General features: G+C 44.1%; 1 protein-coding gene across 4 annotated transcripts in view; it reads right to left on the bottom strand.

Moving 5' to 3' along the window:
- LOC142018390 (calcium-activated potassium channel subunit beta-2) overlaps positions 1-14039 on the bottom strand; it is a 253267-nt gene that overhangs the window by 86338 nt on the left and 152890 nt on the right. The window contains exon 1 of one of the 4 annotated variants that reach the window (XM_075004162.1): positions 4394-4670. The exons of the other annotated variants lie outside the window; for them this stretch is intronic. The gene's annotated coding sequence lies outside the window, so the exon portion shown is untranslated. Of the gene's footprint in view, positions 1-4393; positions 4671-14039 lie in introns of those variants that run through there. 4 annotated transcript variants of the gene reach the window in all.

Below are 14039 nucleotides of genomic sequence, written 5' to 3'. Positions count from 1 at the left end.
CCTGAACTGTTTCCCATTGTTGTGTTTTGTTTGCAAACATATTTTATATTCACACTGTGCTTACAGTAGTTCAGAGTCTTGTACCCACCTGTTGGTAAATGCTACAATATTTGAACACTCTTAAAGGGCACTTATTGGTAACACTCAGGTGCATAAAAGTCAACGGCTGTTTTGCCATTAACTTCAATGAGGCCAGCATTTCACTCTAGATTTCTAAGACTGAAAAAAAATCCTACTAAACATGCTTTTTTATTGTAGTTTACTATAATACTATCTGTGTTGTAGACCTTTAATGAAGTGCATGGTCAATCTACTTAGTGAATATAACGTTCACAATGTAGCAGAATGGGGAACTGACTTTGCCTCCTCTAACAATTTTAAGGGTAGTGTGTGAGGTGGTGCTGCTGAGAGTGGCTTAATCCCTTGAATAATAGCTTTCAGTGCTTGCAGCTGCATAGCGAGGTTGCTAGCTGCATGTAAAGAAGATTCACGAGCTCTGGGCCCCAGTTCAAAGTGCTCTGAGTGAGGGGTGATGCAGAGATGTACTGCCCCAAGAAGTGCACAAGAAGCACTGTGTGAGCTCCACTGGGCAGAAGGGAAACCTGAGTATGACCACCCATTGAGGGGGTGCAGCAAGTTCCCCTTTCTACTGGTTGAGGTGGTCCCACCTCCTCCCCATTCCTCACCACCCCCCTTCAGAAGACTGGCAATTCAAAGGGCATAAGTATGCCATCCTTGAACTCATTGGTACCTGACCTCTGGGCAGGAGTGCAGGGGAGGGAAAGTCCTTTGTGTCTCATCCTTCTGTTTGCCCAGTTTTGAAGGATCCATGCACATCATGGCCCTTCATATATTTATCGATCAATTGAACGGTAGAGACAAGAAAAAATGACAGAACGTTGACACTATTCAGTCAGCATTTTTCCATGGAACATCCCAGCAACACAACAGGTTGTTGAAAAGGTAGTTGCACCAGGGCTTCTAACTACAACTCTACAAGGCAAAGTTTAAAACTGAGCTGCACAGGTTCTCTCCATGGTCCTGAAACACGTCATGCAAAGTCACCCAGAGCAAGAGCAATTCCTGTTTGACCAATTAAAAAAGTACACCAGGAAATAGAGACATTTACTAGATTTGGGGGAGTAGGGGCTCTGGGACCTTCTTGCTGTCTTTCCCATAGCCTTTTTTCTTCTCCTGGGCCAGATGTTGAAACAACTCATTCTGCCACTGCAAGAGCACTGGCTTTGGGCTCCTTCCGCAGTCCATTGAAACAATTTCTACATCAGTTAGAGAAGGTTATTCAAGAATGGACTCATGCCCCTCTCATCATGCCTGGCATCAAGTGTGCTGCCTTTTAGAGCAGATATGAGAAGGAGTTTGGTCTCAGATTCAGATCACCAGCATGGTAATCCAACCAGCAGCATCCCCAGGACTAATGGGAATGACCCTAACTGACACATGATGAGTTTAAAATGATTTTTATTTGGGGTTATTTCCCTGTTACATCGAAATGTGCAGAATGACCATTTTATTAAATAAATCTGATTATTGTTTGAAGCACGGTGATTGTACAAGTATGGTGTAAATTCTAGTGAGACCCACTTATACAATCGTTAGGGTAGGAAATAAAGCTCTGAAGGCTGAAGTTATCAGGGTTACCATCCCCAGGCCTGTAAATGCCACCTGCCCAGCAAGGTGATTGCCAGCAATAATAGATTTCCTCTAAACTTCATGCTCTCTTGCTGCAGGAACGGTGGTATTCTACAGTTGGACTGTAGGGAATATGATTGAGAGATCATTCCTATGGCTAGCCCATAAGTTTCCCCAGCATCTGGATTCAGTGCACAGCAACAGAAATAAAATGAACACAGAAGAGTCACATTTGTCAGAAATCCCATTATAAAACAGGATCTGAATTTAAAATTTACACAAAACACTTTAGTGGCATTAGAGAGATGTGCTGCCATAATCTATTGGGCAAAAAAAATAATAATCTGCTATTTCAGAATCAGAACACTTTCTAACACCAGACATTCCCCTGATAGAACATAGTGGCTCAGAAGGAGCTGTACTCTTTAATTGGCACCTAAGTCTCTCTGAATTCCTCCCTCCAATTTTATGTGTTCTTAATCCTATCCCAAGTGATTTATACAGCAGACCAAACTCTAGTGGCATCAACTTTAATTAACTTCAAAACCAATTTTTAGACTACTCGTAACTCCGATATTCACATGCAAACACAGCATTTAGGTAATGTTACGTTATAAAGACCGCAAAGCACATTGGTTTTAAATACAGGTTAAAACTCTCTAATTCGGAACTCTCTCATTCGTCAACATCTGCAATCTGGCATGAGAGTGGCCAAGTTTCCTGTGGTCTCATAAAGTTTGTTTACAGCCACCAGTCCTGGCCCTCAGTGTTCTGTGCTGTCATTTATCTGTAATTTACCCCTAAATGTCTGCTAAGAGCCCGGTAAACAGTGGAAGGTTTAGTAATGCTGCTACACAATATTGACCTCCTGTGGTCCAGCAAATGCTCCTGTCCAGTGTAACCCACACACCTATATGTGGTACACTGTCCCATGTAGTGGCACCTGGACCACTTCACATAAGCTGCTTCTACACATTCCACCTCCCATCAGAGGTGGCATGGTAATGAGGCAATTTGAAGCAGGCTAATGAGGTGCTGACATGCATATTCAGTGCCTCATTAGCATAACGGCAGCTGTATAAATTTCAAAGTGCAGATTTCAAATTACAGATTGACAGTGTAGATGGGGGCTAATGAGATGCTGAAAATGAATGTTAGTGCCTCATTAGCCTGCTTCAAATTGCCTCGTTACCATGCCAGCTCCGATGGGAGATGGCATATCTGGAGGCAGCCAGAGAAAGAATGAGTGGCCTCTACAGCCTGAGCTGAAAAGGAGCTGGCCTTGAGCTCAAACTGGAGAGTTGTCTGCACTAAGCTCTAGAGGTCCAAGGTTCAAGTCCATCTGTGGGCAGTTACACCAGTTCCAGTCAGGTCCCCAGGGTGCTAGAGTAGAGAGATTCAACCTGGACTAGTCCTTCAGCCATAGAAACTTGGGGTTTTCTCTAGAAAAAGTCACAATGAACCACTGAGTATGCTGGACTTCCTGAATAAACATGCATGATATTGAGAGTCAAGAGACCTGGATTCTAAATCTATCCCTGAACAGGTGAGTGACTATGGGCAAGACATTTAACCTCACTTTTCCCATATTAAAATAAAGTTTCACCACCTAAGGTACCTTGATATTCTTAGATAAAACAACTGTGTAGTGGCAAGGTATTGTTATTATTCACGTCCCCAACAGATGCTGATCCACATTTTAAAAAGAACTGAAAGCATTTGGTGGAATAACCAATCTGCAGGACACAGCTAAGTATGAAATAACAAAGCTCTTGGAGGATAGGACTGAGGTTTAGTAGCAGAGGAGGACGTGGAAGATTCCACGCTGTTCATAATAAGTCTGCCTCTAGCTACTGCTCTCTCAGTAAGTCTTAATGTTCAATGCAGGCCCCACACATGAAAAATTATAAAGAACATGAAAATTCAGACAAGCAAGTGCCAGTAATCCACAATATACATGAAACTGAAATGCTGAAGGTCTGTCTTAAATAGCTGCCCCTATACCATTGCCTTATCTTAATGCACCCACGAAGCACAGCAAATCACTCTATACAATCCTTGCACTCATCTCAGAGTCTTTCAGCATACCTACACACAAAATATCAGTGTCACTGGAGAGTGACAGTGAATACATGATGGGCTTTCAGCCAAATCCTGGAATTTCCTTGGGTTTGTCTCATGGTGCCCAAACCAGCCTTTTGTCAATGACTACTTGTCATAATACTTCATTATTCTGTATGCATTTTTCAATTGCTATGAATCTGCATACTGTGGATAATACCCTCTCCAAATGGGAGTTCTACAGTCTTGTCTAATAATATGACCTTTCTTGATTGGTGATAAACCTTGCAAAATGTGTTACTAAAATATTATTACCTTAAGCTTTGTGCTATAATATTATTACCTTAAACTCCATAAATACTACCACCCGCTAATTTCAGTCATGAGATGAGAGTATCATTTATATAAAAAATGGTACTTGAAATTATTTGTTTAAAAAATGTCCCTTACTTGAAACCCTGACTAACTACCTGGTTAGCATTTGCCTCTTCTCAAATGTTAACACTCTATGAATTCTTCTTCCAGAACACATTTAACAGTACAGCCTCCATTTGTTCTAACACACTTTAACATTCATTCACAGACATGTCATGCTGGCCCATTTAACTCTCAGATACATTACTTATTTTATACATTTCAAGATATCCTGCAATATAAGCCAACCTTTAATTGATTGGGTTACCTTAGCAACAGTGGACTATCTGTTCCCAGTATGGAGCTTTCAACTGGATCTGACAAAAAGATTTTTCCTTTAATTTACATACTTCTGTAGTTGTCACCTTTGATAAAATAGCTTATTTTCAAGTGGGAGATTTCCATAAACCTTGTCTCTCGATGTCTGTCTTGGAATATTTTTCACCTTTCTTACAGTTCCAAGGGTGTTTTAATTTTTATTTGGAAAGAAAAAATACCAAGGCGTTCAGTCAGAAGTCGCAGGGTGAGGAGACGCTCTTTGAATAAAGTAAGTTTAAAAGAGCTGAGCTTCTCACATGCAAACTTTATTTTACAAAGCTGCTTACTTTTGCCATATTTTTTAAAACTCCTCTTTTCATCCGCTCTGCTTACACATCTTCGGCTGACAGAACTGTTCATATGTTTCATGGACATTATGGTAATTTCCATTCACAGCAGGAAACTTCGGTCTGCGCTGGATAAGTGCATTTTATGTCACTTGGCAAAATTTGTCACTTTCACCCAGTACTTGGAGCAAACCCCTGCAGAAGTCAAAAACAAAAACAGGGCTGACTGACAATACTTCAGATAATGGTATTGACTCATTAGAATTATGGATGAAAGCTGTAGTTGTGCTGAATACAGGCTTGTGCACTCAGTCAATTCTGAACTGGTTTTATGGAAGTTAGAATCCTGATCCGTTCAGTCCCATCCCAGACATGCAGAGATTAATAGGAAGAAGACACATTTTCTTGTGACACCACCTTTACTTTTAAAAATATCAAGGCTGTAGCATGCAGATGTGCAAATGCTTCTCTATTACTTGCTTGACACTACATCATCTTGTTCATTCCTGTGTGGAAATAGGGGCTTTTCAGCCTCGTCTTCTGTCACCTCCATCTGGAGCACTTTGTCCTTGGATGGTATTTGTTTTTCTGAACCAAGAGTGCTCCAGAGAAATTCCCCCATTCGTCTAAATCTGTTAACTGATTCCACACGAGATGCACTTGCTAATATGCTTCTGTAGCAAAAAAAAAAATAAAATAAAAAATAAAAACTGTCCTCACTGGCAGGAGAAATGCATGGTTCCACAGTTAGTTGTGATAGGATCTTCCCCGCTGTTTAAAATATAGGGTCTCATAAATTAAGAAGATACAATGTATCTAGATCTTATACCAGTCAGTCTCTGATTCATCAGGGAGTCTCCTTGGTAACTAGCTGTTCCTCTCTGATGATTCGTGTTATAAAAAAACCTATCTCAATTTAAAGATAAAATACAGTGAAAGGAGAAAGATGAACTATACTATATATATTCATCAAAAAGACACACCTGCATAATATGTATCTATGTATACTGTGCATTTTCTACATGCATGCGAATGTGGCGCGGAGGAAACATTCCTGTAAAACAAAGGTATTATTTGTAGGGGAATATATACCCCCACAAATTATTTCATATTTGCTAGAATGCCTTGCACTGGTTACTGTCTTTGCAATGTAAATAATCTCAGAAGAAATGGTGCTTTCTGGAATTTAATAAGAGGCTCAGCAGTTCATACTTTAGCAAGACAAATGTTTACTCTTGTGTGAAACTGATCAGCAGTTGGAAAGATTCAGAAATACAGTTTACTCTAGGAATAACAGCCAGATTATTGGGTGCTACTTAGCAGTCCCTGCTTTTGTCATTAGAATAGTGGCGGCTTTCCCTCAGATGCATAATAAGATGCAATTATATGTGTTTTCAGGCTGCTAAAATTGAAAGCATGCTGCTTTTTAAAGTGTATTTTTCTCTGTGAGCTCATGTTATATGAGATAGTTCAGGGTGAGTTTAAAACACATTTTATTAGAGGAGAGCCATGTGTTTAGAGTTAACAATCCACTCAAAACCAGTTAGCACAGAATAACAGTCAAGCTGGAAACAATGTTCAGTGGTAACTAAGCTTACATTTCTCTTAACACTTTTCAGCTGAAGATCTCAAAGAGCTTTACAGATATTACACGGAGTTAGGTAAATATTATTCCCATTTTATATAAGGGGAAACTGAGTTATAGTCTTGGCCAACATTTTCAAATTTGGGTACCTAAAGTTAAAGACCTAAATCTTCATTTAGACACTGAAATATTTTGAACACTTTTGCTCAAAACATTAGTCCAGGGCTACAGAGGACATCTATGACAGTCACAAGGCTAAAACGCAGGTCATCTGACAACATATTGCATGCCTTATTGACTCTCTTTTTGTGTGAGTCATAAAGTCTACAGACCTTCCAAGTTTCAATAAGGTTAGCTCCATCTGACATCAAGTTAAATAAGACACAGGAGGGATTAATTCCTCTCATTCTGCCCAGTAGCCCAACAACTCTAAGGTGGTGAGAGGCTGACAACCCTGGTTTCACCTCACCTTTCTAAAACAAATAAGAAGCAGAGAATCACATTTCACTTTCATATGAAAAGCTCTCTAACAAATGTATCGTAGCATCTAACAAATAGGAGACCAAAGGAAACTTAAAATTTTGGGCCAGATCCTCAGCTGGTGGCCACTGGCCTCCATCTCGAGTCCCACTTCATGAACCTTTTTCTCTCTGGCTACGTCTACACATGAACGCTACATCGAAATAGCTTATTTCGATGTAGTGACATCGAAATAGGCTATTTCGATGAATAACGTCTACACGTCCTCCAGGGCTGGCAACGTCGACGTTCAACATCGACGTTGCGCAGCACCACATCGAAATAGACGCTGCGAGGGAACGTCTACACGCCACAGTAGCACACATCGAAATAAGGGTGCCAGGCACAGCTGCAGACACGGTCACAGGGCAGACTCAACAGCAAGCCGCTCCCTTAAAGGGCCCCTCCCAGACACAGTTGCACTAAACAATACAAGATCCACAGAGCCAACAACTGGTTGCAGACCCTGTGCATGCAGCATGGATCCCCAGCTGCAGCAGCAGCAGCCAGAAGCCCTGGGCTTAGGGCTGCTGCACACGGTGACCATAGAGCCCCGCAGGGGCTGGAGAGAGAGCGTCTCTCAACCCCTCAGCTGATGGCCGCCATGGAGGACCCCGCAATTTCAATGTTGCAGGACGCGCAACGACTACACGGTCCCTACTTCGACGTTGAACGTCGAAGTAGGGCACTATTCCTATCCCCTCATGGGGTTAGCGGCTTCGACGTCTCGCCGCCTAACGTCGATGTTAACATCGAAATAGCGCCCAACATGTGTAGCCGTGACGGGCACTATTTCAAAGTTATTGCCGCTACTTCGAAGTAGCGTGCACGTGTAGACACGGCTTCTTTCTTACTCTTTTACTGCATTGTGTCCAAGGTTCCTGATGTTTGCACAAATAAATAAAAGAACAAGCCATATTTCCATAATGACTTTTATCCCAAAGGAAACCAAAGCACATTACAAACAGGAGTCACTTAGCTCACCACTAGCTCTCCCTCACCTCTGGGGATGAACCTCATACACTGCCTATTGCATGTTGTGAGTAATGGGCATTTTGGGAAAAGTCATGAGGAAAGCCCTGTAATTCTGCAAAATGTGCCAGGGGATTTTCAACCTCCAGGCAGAACAAACAGGAATCAAATGATCTATGTTTGAAGGAGGAAGGGTTGAGTAAACACTGTGGAGCTTCTTTGGACGTGTAGTTCCAGAGAAACTCGGTATGGCTTGAACCTCTCTAGTCTGGCACCCTCAGGACTTGACCGGTGCCGAATGAAAGAGTTTGCCAGACTATAGGAGGTGAATATTGTCTAGCACATTAACAATACTTACACTGCTTGTGGCCTGTTAGAAGATACTTAGGAGTAAATTACAGCTAAACAACAGCACAGAATGCTGAGAGCCAGGACTGGTAGCTATAAATAAACTTTATGAGACCCATGGGAAACTTGGCCACACCCATAATACGTGGTCCTCCGGCTAACCAAAAATCATGCTGGATTATAGGTGTTGCCATATGAAAGAGTGCTGGACTAGGGAGTTTCAATCTGTATTTCAAACATGAGCACAGAAAGCTGTGCCATCACCTCTGGCAAGAGTCTAATACACTTATACCTCAATTTACCAAGCAGCATGATGGACATTTATTTATCAGAATCAATTCAGTGTCCAGACAACCAAGCTAATTCTCAATGCAGTTAATACATGTTGGGCTAATGAACATCTAACTGAACTCCTGAATGAATGGAGAACACCAGACAACCCGCCACAGCCAGGGAGCATGGGAGAGAATGTGGTGGGGTGACATAATTAATTGTTCTCTCTTCTGTTTTCTTCTTCTTTCTCTCTGTCTGGGCTGAGTGGCCTGGTGCTGCTGCAGGTGCAGGGGCCAGTCTTGTCTGTGCACTAAGAGCCAAGCTCCAGACAGACACCCAGGCACATCCCCCAGCTGCCTTCTGAATTGGACAACAATCAGACCTCACAGCATTGCTGGAGCTATCACTGTAGGGAGGGAAGGGGAACTCTATCCCCTTTGCCTTCTTTCTGCACCCTATTCTACCTTCTTGCAGCCCAAAAGATGTGGCAAAGCCATTATTCTCATGTCTGTGTCTGCATCCCTTGGTGGAGCTGGAGGGAGCAGGAGAGGCAAAGGTGATGATTTCCTTACAGGAAGGAAGAAGAAAGGTGAGTCTGAAAGGAGTGAATGTGATCCTCCTCAGTGCACCTGTGATGCCAGGTTTTCTCAGATCCATTGGAGAAATCAGTAGGGTTTTCATTTCTCCAAGTTGACTTATTTATTTTGTGTTCCATAGTTTCCTCTAGATGGAGAGGGAGGCTGGCTGAACAGTACCAAGGCTTGGAGTGCAAACACTCTTTGGGGGGAGCTCTGGCTCCTTTAGGCACTCATTCCCTCACCACCCCCACCCTGAAAGCCCACATTGGCCCTAATTATGTTTCCTTTAGCTAGCCTTTGTTGTGACTTGCCTACTTAGAGGATATTGCACATGCCTGACCTTCCCCAGTCTCTTCTGGATTTCTTCTGGCACATGTTTTATGGTGGTTTGAGAGAAGTAAAAGAGCATGCAAGGAAAATGCCTTGTTCTGATATGTCTGTCGTGCCCAGTCAGCAAACCATTGCCTTCCTCAGCTCAGATATTCTGGCCATGCTATTCACTAGTAATCTGCACAAGAAACAATATTTTTGGTGAGTCATGCACTGTCCCATTAGTACAGCCTTTCTGAACATACCAGACTAGTACACCCACCAGTGTCACGGGCCATACCTCTAACCATATGGATCCTCATGTTGTCACAGCAAGAAGTGGGATGGTGCTTGGTACATCTAGTTGATGATGTGTGACTCCAGATATTTGTTCCAGTCTCGTCATCAGGAGGTTCTCATCCCCTGCCCCATGGGACAAATGCTGAGACTTGAAAAGCACAGGATAGTTTACTCACCACACACACACACACAAAATGACTCCAGAAGGAGTGAGTTGAGTTTTGTGCATCTCCTCTAGAGATGGGTGGAAATTCTCATCTCCCATGGCCAATAGCAGTGCTGCCAGAAGGTGTCGGACGCTCTTTAGAAACAAACATGGGGGAATTATAAAAACTGCCATCCATCCATGGACAGATGGGTAGTGTAGATTTCTCAGAAAGAGGGCTCGAAAGCCAGAGCAGGATCATGCACTTCACTGAATGGGCTGGCAACCACAAAACAACAGGCACTTTTGAAAACACCTATCATGAATGAGCACGTGTGCAGTTAAGGAGAGTTACAGCCTCCCATCCATATGCTTATTAAGTTTGCAGATGATTGCAACTGCTTTGGAGGATAGGGTCATAATTCAAAATGATCTGGATAAATTGGAGAAATGGTCTGAGGTAAACAGGATGAAGTTTAATAAGGACAAATGCAAAGTACTCCACTTGGGAAGGAACAATCAGTTTCACATGTACAGGATGGGGAGAGACTGTCTAGGAATGACTACAGCAGAAAGGGATCTAGGGGTTATAGTGGACCACAAGCTAAATATGAGTCAACAGTGTGATGTTGCAAAAAAAGCAAACATGATTCTGGGATGCATTAACAGGTGTGTTGTGAACAAGACACAAGAAGTCATTCTTCTGCTCTACTCTGCGCTGGTTAGGCCTCAGCTGGAGTATTGTGTCCAGTTCTGGGCACTGCGGTTCAAGAAAGATGTGGAGAAATTCCAGAGGGTCCAGAAAAGAGCGACAAGAATGATTAAAGGTCTAGAGAATGTGACCTGTGAAGAAAGGCTGAAAGAACTGGGCTTGTTTAGTTTGGAAAAGAGATGACTGAGGGGAGACATGATAGCAGTTTTCAGGTATCTAAAAGGGTGTCATAAGGAGGAGGGAGAAAACTTGTTCTTTTTGGCCTCTGAGGATAGAACAAGAGGCAATGGACTTAAACTGCAGCAAGGGAGGTTTAGGTTGGACATTAGGAAAAAGTTCCTAACTGTCAGGGTGATTAAACAGTGGAATAAATTGCCAAGGGAGGTTGTGGAATCTCCATCTCTGGAGATATTTAAGAACAGGTTAGATAGATGTCTGTCAGGGATGGTTTAGACAGTACTTGGTCCTGCAATTGGGGCAGGGGGCTGGACTCGATGGCCTCTCAAGGTCCCTTCCAGTCCTAGTATTCTATGATTCATATTCTATCCAAATGTTGACTTGTCACTTCCAGATCTTACATTAAGCAGGGTTGGGGTACCTTTTTTCAGTCGGGGAATCACTGACCCACAGAAAAATCACACACATATTAAAAGCAAAAAAAAAACCCAAACAAACAAAAAAACCCACAACAAAACAACAACCACTCACTCACACTGAACTTGGATGCCAGGGCTCTCCTCATGCTCCAACTCCCACAGTGTGGTGCCAAAACTATGGGCTTCCCCAAGCAGTGGAGCGAGCTGCTGCTCACGTTCCAGCCCCATGCAGCGGGGGCCTAGGCTTGGAGACTTGTGTGAATGCTGGCTTGCTCCACTGTGTGTATGGTGGTGGTGGGGCGCGGGGAGGGTGAGCCTTTCCATGGGCCGGAACTAAGTAAGCTAAAGATCATTTCCAACCCAGGGGCCACAGCTTCACCACCCCTGTTAAAGCCACAGATACCCTATAAATAGTGCCATCACGTCAAATGTCCATCTGGATAGCACAGGCTCTGTGGTCACTTCCAAGACTAACATTCTGACGTGCCAGCAAACCAGCTTCTTCACTGTTCCAAAAAGCAGCACTGTGGGGCTCTGAAAAGATGACCAATTGGCCAGGAACTTTGACAGCTGCTCAGGGGAGAGAAATTTGAAGGAAAGTGCTTATAAGTTGGGCTGGGCAAAAGGCAATAATAATCTGAACTGGTCTATGCAGGCAGTCTGAGAGTCAAAGTGTCTGGCAAAGGGAACCCAAACTGTCACAAGAGTCGGTGCAGTGGAGTTGGTTTTGTGGTGGGGTGCTCATCCATTGAAAACATATTCTGTGCCCTTAGTCCCAGGTGATAGGAGAGGGCTAGATCTAAAGGGACATTTCTAATCCATTTCTTTCTTCTGGTTCTGGGCAATTGGCTCTTCTGGGCTTGCAATGGTTTGCAAGAAGAGGCAGTGAGGTCTTGAGTGTCATCGCAATGCAGTGCATGGCTGGGTTGGGCCCAAGTTTATTGAACGTAGGGTTAGAAGCAGAACCTGAAGAGCATTGGGTTTACCCAACCCTGGTTATATAGGGGCTTCAAAACGTTGAATGCCACACAGTGAGCTTCATTCTGAGACAAGTCCTCCATGTTCCCAGGTCCCCAGAAGAGCCCCAAACTCTGCTCAGTTCCTGTGATAGAACAGCTCTCCTGAGCTCCCTGGAAGGTAAGAGTCTGGCAATCACTGTCTTTATCTGCAGGTTGGCAGCAGCACCTACTTCCATGTTCACATTTTCCCAGTGCTCTGACAGCACTGGTTCTTCCCTGGCCATCTTGACATTCCTGCTCCAAATGTCCATTAAGTCTTCTGTTCAGCAATAACTGAAGCAACAGCAATCACTCTCCCCTCAGAGAGGATGGAGAGAGGAAGGTGGGTGGCTATGTAGCGTCCTTTGCCTGGGACAGTAAACAAAGGGGGAAGGTGGGCACATGAAGCCCTGCCCCATGCACCCCCACCTTAAGCCCCCTAGAAAAGGATCAGGCTGAATTGGAGTTTCTGCCTATGTCTACACTACAGCAATCTGTTGGCAGAAGATACTGTCAGAAGAGATCTTCCAGCAAAATTTCTGTCAACAGATCACGTTCATACACATAAGCAGATTGAAAGAGCAACCCGCTCTGTCAACAGAGTGGCCAGACTGCAACAGAATGGCCAAGTGGAAGCTCAGCAAACAGGGCTGCCTAGTGAACTGGAAGCCTGGTCTGTTGACAGTTGGCCCCCCAGAGTGTCTACACAGCTTTTTTGTAGACAGAAATTGCCAACAAAGGCGTTGTTCTTCATTGCAGAGAGGCAGAACGCTGTTGGCGGAAGTGCTGAGTTTTGTTGACAGACTGTTGACGAAGTGTGTTTATGTGTAGATGCTCCGTGTGTTTTGTTGACAAAATCCCCATTTTTGTAGCCTCTGCGTGGAGGGGAGTACAGGGACTGCATCTTTCTACCATCCTTGGGGGCTCAAACCACTCTGAAGAGTTGGGTGCCTATGGGCAAACAGCACTCCTGCTATGTCATACTAGTCTGGAGAGGTGGCCAGGTGCTCTATGGTGTTGGGGACAGGCTGCACTGTGGTCTGGGAACATGCCTTGCATGCCTTCTGGAAGCCAAGGATTTCTGAGAGCGACTGTGGTGTAACTGCCCTGACCAGGCTAGGGCCTTGCTGGCTCAATACAGCTCATAGGCCAGGCAGAGTTGCAGCTGGGTGGGTGGGCAACTGCACAGGGCCTGGCATTTCAAAGGGACCCAGAGCTCCTGGCTGCCACCGCTACCACAGTGGGAATGTCACTCCACTGCTCCCTGCAGCTTCTGAGGGCTATGGGTAGCGCTAAAAGCTGACTGCCCTTGGCTATGCCTTTTCTACCTGAGGCTCCACCCCTTCCAGCGGTGTGGAGCCAGGCCCCCTCACCTTGCCCCCAGGCCTGCAGTGGCTGTTGTGGAGAAGAAGAGTGACTGATAGACTTTGTCTGTATTAGCCCTTTTGTAGACAAAACTTTTGTTGGTCAGGGGTGTGAAACCTGGCCTCCCCCTCCCCCCACGACTGATCTAAATTCCACGGATAAATGCGCTGGTATGGGCAGTGCTGCATCAGCAGGAAACACTCTCCTGCCAGCATAGCTAGCCATTGCTGGCGAGAAAGCTTTCTCCCACTGTGGCAAGTGGCTACGTGGGAGATCTTACGCAGTGTTGCTAAAGGCATGTAAATATGTCTGCTGCTGTAAGGTCTGAGACTATTTGAGAATTAAATTAGCAGGCTAGATCCTGGAGTGATGCTGATTTACACCAGCTGAAGATCTGGAGCAGCGCTTTGGAGGGGGAATCTAATTTTGTATTACACATTTTAATCATTGTGATGTGAGTTAGGGTTTAGAATAGGCACGGGGCCGGGGGTCAGCAACCTTTCCAAGGCAGAGTGCTGAAACTTGACCTTTAGAGGTCCTTGTATGGTCTGAGTACCAGTGATACTTTTTAAAGCCACTAATAATTCTACTTACAACAGCTTTGTTAAT

The sequence above is a fragment of the Carettochelys insculpta genome, chromosome 10, assembly GCF_033958435.1.
Source record: "Carettochelys insculpta isolate YL-2023 chromosome 10, ASM3395843v1, whole genome shotgun sequence".
NCBI classification, from domain to species: domain Eukaryota; kingdom Metazoa; phylum Chordata; order Testudines; family Carettochelyidae; genus Carettochelys; species Carettochelys insculpta.
Note: the sequence above shows the minus strand (reverse complement) of the source record. Positions and strands in the feature narration are given on the sequence as shown.